We start from the raw sequence: 6,873 nt of genomic DNA on the forward strand, positions 1-6,873 counted from the left end.
ACAAGGCTAGAAAAAAGCAGAACCAAAGGAGTCACTGTGGGGGATCCCCTCAGACACTCACCCCACGGCAGCCACACCCCAGCAGGAGGGATATGGACTCAGGAATTGGATTTTCCTCTGTCTGATTCTCATCTTTTCCACAGGAAAGTGACTCTACCCAGGGTGCAGCAATACATCTGTCTGGGCAGATTAGAGATCTGGAAATCTCTCTCCAAACTCTTCTCTCACACAGCCCCTTTCAGTCAGTCTTTCTCCTTCTATCTCCTTTTCCCCTCTCCCTGCCCGTCTGGTAGGAAAGTCCCATTCCTGGGTAGTTTGCTCCCCCATGGCTGGATTTGCTCCTGCAATTGTTAATTGGACGAGAAATGAGGGGGGGTCTGTTTGTGTAGAGTCATTTTAAGGCCAGACCCCAGCATTTTCCCTTTGTTTCTTTCAGTTACTTGGAATGTCTGGTTCAGAATTTAGTATTAACAGGGCCCAGGGCTGCCCTAGGGGGCTAGGACCAGCTGGAGAAAGTCATCCCCTGGGCCAGGCAGAGAAGACGCTTTAATCCAGGTCACTTCCCAGCACAGAACCCCGCTGGGGGAGCAGCAGCTGCTAAGCCTGGTCTCCCCGATCACAATGGAGGCTGCAGCGTCTGACCCAGGAAGCTGAACCCCAGTATCCTGAGCAGAGAGGGACAGAGCGTTTGAGCAGCTTCCCTCCTTTAGGTCTCTAGGGAGAGCAGCTAATGAGAGCCCCTCCTCACAGGGAGAATTGCTAATCTCATTTGCCCCACTGTTGATCCGGAGTCACTCCTTGTCTTTCCATACAGTGACTCTGGATTAACATTGGTCTCAATGAAACCAGAGTTCAGAAAGAATGAGTCCAGAACGCTGTGGAAGAGACCATTGTGTGGCAGTGCTGACCCCCTTCCCACCTCCCTCATACCCCAGATCGAGGACAAGGACTGGGGGGCACAAATTTTCCAAACGGAACTAAAAGTTCCTGCAGTTTTCAAAAGAGGAGAAAAGCAAAATCTGTGATTTCTCACGAACAGTGACTGATAAGTGGACAGAAAGTTATCACAGTGACAGGGCCTGTGACTGGGGAATGCCCGGCAGTGCTTGGAGCCAGGACTCTGGCCCAAGTTGATCAGAGAGAAGGATCATGGTTAGTAGAAGTTCCCACAGCCAGGGGCCCAGCAGATATTCCCTGGGACGCAGCCCCCAGAGTCACCAGCCAGGGACCTCAGCTACCCCTCAAATCCCCACCGGCCAGGGAAGCCCCACCAGACCATGACTGTCAGGTTGGGAATCCCAAAGGGTTCTCCCCACCAAGAGCCCCCAGCAGCCAGGGACTGCCTGCCTAGGATCCCCCCACCCCCGCCCTCCAGCAGGATCTGCCCTGCTCTTTGCCTGGCACCCCCTCCGCAACCCCTGCGGGATCCCCTGATGCTTTACAGGGGCACCCCTTGGCCTAGCGCCAGGGATTCTCCCACACACACTCTGTGCACTGGGCACGGCAGCGATCCCAGGAGTCTGCGGGGGAAGCCCAGACAGAGCCCCTGGCATAGCACCAGGCTCCCTCTAACTTCCTGTCCCGCCTCCCCAGAGACACCCCCCTCCCCCTGTTCTGCAGCCAACAGGCCCCCAGCGATACCCACCTTCATGACCCATAGCCTCAGAGCTGGGCACATCACAACCACCCCTCAAAACCCCAAACCTCCAGAACCCACCAACCTGACTAGGGTACCCCCTGCCCAGCCACCTCCCCCCACCACAATGCATCTTCATATCCAGCTGCAATCTCCTCATACAGACACCCCTTGCCCCCAGAGCAACAGGGTTACCTCACAGTGTCTGATAAGTGGATAGAAAGTTATCACCGCCTCCTGCTGGCCAGTCGCACAGATAGAGGGAGCCGTGGGGGATGCTTCTTTAACAGGAGAATGGAAGGCCTGGAGGGCAAGAAAGGTAAGAAACTTCCATGGCCTGTCACTAGCAAATAATGGCCACCATGGATCCAACCCCAAGGTGGCTACATCTTAGCACTGCGGGAAGCAACCCCTCCTGAAGAGCATTTGTCATGGGATTTGGGAAACTTCTGGACCCACACTGCACTCAGAGAGACCTCCTCATCCCGTGCCAGCTGGAGAAAAGGATTCAGCCAACTCTCCTGTTATCAGCTGGGAAACACTGATCCCCAAACATGGGGTGGCCTCTGAATTTGATGGGTATTAAACGTGTGTCTGGTCTCTTTCTTTGACAAACATTTTAACAGAGATAAAGGAGGAAGAAATGATTCTCAAAGGAGACGGGAAAGATGATCTCTGGGCAATTTAACCCCCTGCAACAACCAGGATGGAGAATGACTCAGGGCAACAGGTTCCCTCCAATGAAGAAGTTGCTGGGATTTAGAGACATGGGGAACAGCCTCAAACCGGAGAGGATTTTTAATTGACATTTGATGATGACATAGAAAGAGGGAAAACCTGAGATTTGAGATCAGTGTTCAGAAATGAAAAAGAAAGGGTGGAAATCAGAGGGATTTTTGGATCCATTTTTGTAAATTAGTGAAAGGAAAGTGGAACATCAGAGGGATTTTATATCAGTTGTTGATATGAGGTAAAATCTGAGTGTAGTTCACATCAATATTTGATAAACAAATAAAGAGGAAATGGACAACATAAGGACACATTTTGTATCCATAGTCAAGAATCTGAGAAAAGGTGTAAATCTGAGATTTATTTTTTTTAGTAATTTATAAATAGAGACAAGGAAAAACTCAGGGCATAGTCACTTAGAAATAGACAAGTTGAGAGAAAGTGGGGCAAATTTTTAGGGTATTTTATATGAATCTTTGAGATTTGCAGAGAATACATGTCACAAGGTAAGCAATTGATAACAAGATAATTAATTCATCTACACGAGTTCCAATCAACACTCCTGAGGTGAATTTTGGGGAGGATATTGTGTGTCGAGCCAATGAAGAGTAATACATTTTTGTAACTCTCCTTTGTGCTGCGTAAAGTATTTCTTTCCACACAAATTAAAGCCCAATTGTAAGTAAAATATCTTGCTTATAAAAGGAGCCTGTTCCAGAATTCTCTTTCCTACAGGGCTACGGTGCTCTGATTCCTGACCTCTCTCTGAGGGTTACTGGTGTGTGATGCTCACAATACTTCAGAAGAAAAGTTCTCTTATTGCTGAGTGTCATTTGCATTAATAAAAAGTTACTGATTTCCTCAAATCACACAGAATAAAACCCACCACAACATAACGTCACGTCAGGCAATTCAGGGAAAAAACCAACCACCCCCCCCAGCCGGGGCAGGTGTTGATCAGGGATAAGATCTGAGCGGTTCCCATCCGTGTCTGACGGGGGGGGAAAAGCGGCGCCGTTGGCCCCCAAGGCCCCGTCCCGTGGGACCCGGGCTCAGGGTCGATCCGGGCGGGGCCCCGCGCTCGGCCCGGGCCGGCGGCCGCGGCGAAGGCGGGAGAACGGGGCGGGGTTGGGATGTTTTATACCCGGGTCTGAGAGTTGGGGGGAAAACGGGTCACAGACTCCGCCCCCGGCAGCGGGGAGACAAACCCCCAGCGCGGGGGGGCAGGGCGGGGTGAGGGGCCCCGGGGGATTTACGGACGCTCCAGCGCACGCGGGCAGTGACGGTTCCCCCTCACACGGGCCGCAGGAGCCCGGGGAGGGGGCGGCAGTGGGGAGGGCAGGGCGAGACACGGACACACACTCACCTCCCCCACGGGGGTTTCCCGCCCCGCCCCGCCCCGCCCCAGCTCCCGGCCCGGCCCAGGGCGGGGGGGGGGTCTCGGGCCCAGGTGTCTGTTCCCCGCGCCCCGCTCGGCTCTTACCGGTTCTGCCGCGCGCCCGGGGCCGCCCCGCAGCGGCCGGAAGTGACGCACCCCGCGGGGAGGGGGAGGAATCACGTGACGGGGCCGGTGTAACGACAGAAACAGCCCCCGCTCCGGATTCGCTACTTGGGCGGCACTGAGCATGCGCAGCCGAACGGAGCCTGCGCAGTAACCGCCGCTGTGGCCGCTGCCCGCTCTCTGCCCTCACCGCTCCCGGCGCTTCGCTGCCCGCTCCGCGGGGGTGAAAGCCCCGGGGGCAAATCGCAGCGGGGAGGGGCTGCCAGGGGCTGAGCGGGGCAGAAATTCACTGGCGGGGCCGGGGTCGAGCTGCTGCAGGGGCGGCGGGGAGGGCCGGGGGAGCCGCTGCCAGACCCTGTGCGGGACAAACCCCCGTTTGGGGGGGGGGAACAGGGACCCCTCGGACCGAGCCCCCCGCTGCGCGCGCAGATCCGGGGGGGCCGGGCGGGGGGGCACCGGCTGTCTCGGTTCTGCCGCGTGTCAGCCCGGGGGGGGGCGGGTTCCCGGGGCTCCAGGCACCGCCCCCCCCCCGCCTGTCCGAGCCCCGACCCCGCCGCGCCGCGCGGTCGGTGCCAGCGCTGCGGGGCGGCCCCTGCTCCGGCCGGGAGCCCGAGTGCGGGACACACCGGCCAGACCCCGCCCCCGGCTCTGCCTCCCGCCCCGGGACTGTGGGAAAGTGTCTGTGTCCGTGTGAAACCACCGCAGCCCCTTCCCTGGTGCAGCGCCGAGCTGCCACCGCCCCCCCCAGCCCACGTGTCCGCCCCCCCCTGCACCCCATCCCCTGCCCCAGCTCAGCGCCGGCCCCCCACACTCCACCTCCCCATAGCCTGCAACCCCGCCCCCAACCCCCAGAGCCCGCGTGTCTGCACCCCTGCACCCCATCCCTGCCCCAGCTCAGAGCCTGCACCCCTCACTCAACCTCCCCATAGCCTGCAACCCTCCCGCCCCCAACTCCCCAGCCCGCGTGTCCGCCCCTGCACCCCATCCCTGCCCCAGCTCAGAGCCTGCCCCCTCCTCAACCTCCCCATAGCCTGCAACCCCCGCCCCAACTCCCCCGAGCCCGCGTGTCCGCACCCCTGCACCCCCATCCCCTGCCCCAGCTCAGAGCCTGCCCCCTCCTCAACCTCCCCATAGCCTGCAACCCTCCCGCCCCAACTCCCCAGCCCGCGTGTCCGCACCCCCTGCATCCCCATCCCCTGCCCCAGCTCAGAGCCTGCCCCCCTCCCTCAACCGCCCCAGAGCCTGCAACCCTCGCGCCCCCCAACTCCCCCCCGAGCCCGCGTGTCCGCACCCCATCCCCTGCCCCAGCTCAGAGCCTGCCCCCTCACTCAACCTCCCCATAGCCTGCAACCCTCCCGCCCCAACTCCCCGAGCCCGCGTGTCCGCACTCCCATCCCCTGCCCCAGCTCAGAGCCTGCCCCCTCACTCAACCTCCCCATAGCCTGCAACCCTCCTGCCCCCAACTCCCTCCCGAGCCCGCGTGTCCGCACTCCCGTGCACCCCCATCCCCTGCCCCAGCTCAGAGCCTGCCCCCTCACTCAACCTCCCCATAGCCTGCAACCCCACCCCCAACTCCCTCCCAGAGCCCGCAAGTCCGCACCCCCATCCCCTGCCCCAGCTCAGAGCCTGCCCCTCACTCAACCTCTCCATAGCCTGCAGCCCTCCCACCCCTAACTCCCTCTCAGAGCCCGCGTGTCCGCACCCCCTGCCCCTGCCCCCGCAATCCCCTGCCCCAGCTCAGAGCCTGCACCCCTCACTCAACCTCCCCATAGCCTGCAACTCTCCTGATCCCCAACTCCTCCCGAGCCCGCGGGTCCGCACCCCCTGCACCCCATCCCCTGCCCCAGCTAAGAGCCTGCACCCTCACTCAACCTCCCCATAGCCTGCAACCCTCCCGCCCCAACTCCCCCGAGCCCATGTGCCTGCACCCCCCCTGCCCCCCCACCCCTGACCCAGCGCAGAGCCTGCACCCCTCACTCAACCTCCCCATAGCCTGCAACTCTCCTGCCCCCCAACTCCCTCCCAGAGCCCGCGTGTCCGCACTGAGCTACTCCCTGTGGATCACCCCACTCCAGGAGCGTTCGTTCTAGGCAGCAAGCCGGCTAGACAGGGAAACATCAGACGCTGCTCCCAATGCTACACTCAGTTTTTCAGAAATTAGTTGACTTCATGGCCAGAAGAGACCATTAGAGCATCTAATCTGACCCCCTGCATATCACAGGCCTCCTGTAGGACACCATAGCTACTTTTGAGGCAAACACATTCCAGAAAGGCATCTAGTCTTCATTAAATGACATCAAGAGATGGAGAATCCACCATTTTCCTTGGTAGCTTGTTCCTGTGGTGAATCATCCTCGCTGTTGAATATTTGTGCCTTTGTTGTAATATGAATTTGTCTCTTTTCATCTTCCAGCCATTGGGTCTTGTTAGGCCTTTCTCTGCTCGATTAAAGAGGCCTTTAATACCCAATAATTTCTCTCCATTAAGGCACTTCAATGAAGTCACCTTTCAATCTTCTTTTGATCAGCTAAACAGGTTGAGCTCTTTCAATAGCTCCCTAGAAGGCATTTTTCTCCGGCCCTCAGAACATTTGGTGGCTCTTTGCTGCCCCAGCTCCAATTTCACAACATCTTTTTCACATGAGGACACCAAAACTGGAGGCAGTATTCCAGTATCAGTCTCACTGATGCCATGTCACCTCTTGTAATGTTATTGACATAATCTGTAACTGTATAGATCACTGCTGCGACCACAGTTCTATATTTGCAGCCAATATTGTAGAAAGGTTGTCGTGTAAGAGGTCTATGGAGTGGTTCTGATTGGCTGATTATAATGATGCTATCTCTAGATGTGTATCATTTTTGTAGTTGACGTTATGAATATTGGCTCTATGCTGCCAGTATTTCAAACTTGTGCTCTGCTTCAGGGAACACCCCAGACAAGTTGGTGTCAGTTCTGCCTAGAATGAACGCTCCTTGAGTGGGGTGATCCCCAGGGAGTAGCTCAA

At 57.7% G+C, this 6,873-nt stretch overlaps 1 long non-coding RNA gene across 1 annotated transcript; it reads right to left on the minus strand.

Annotated features, from left to right (window-relative positions):
* Positions 1-301: 301 nt before the first annotated feature.
* Positions 302-3,890, minus strand: LOC120381971. Its single transcript, XR_005588194.1, has 3 exons — positions 3,849-3,890; positions 1,832-1,939; positions 302-341 (listed from the first exon to the last, which is right to left on the minus strand). It is a non-coding gene; the product is annotated as an uncharacterized LOC120381971 (long non-coding RNA).
* Positions 3,891-6,873: the final 2,983 nt, after the last annotated feature.

This window comes from Mauremys reevesii, linkage group 14, assembly GCF_016161935.1.
Source record: "Mauremys reevesii isolate NIE-2019 linkage group 14, ASM1616193v1, whole genome shotgun sequence".
Lineage (NCBI taxonomy): Eukaryota > Metazoa > Chordata > Testudines > Geoemydidae > Mauremys > Mauremys reevesii.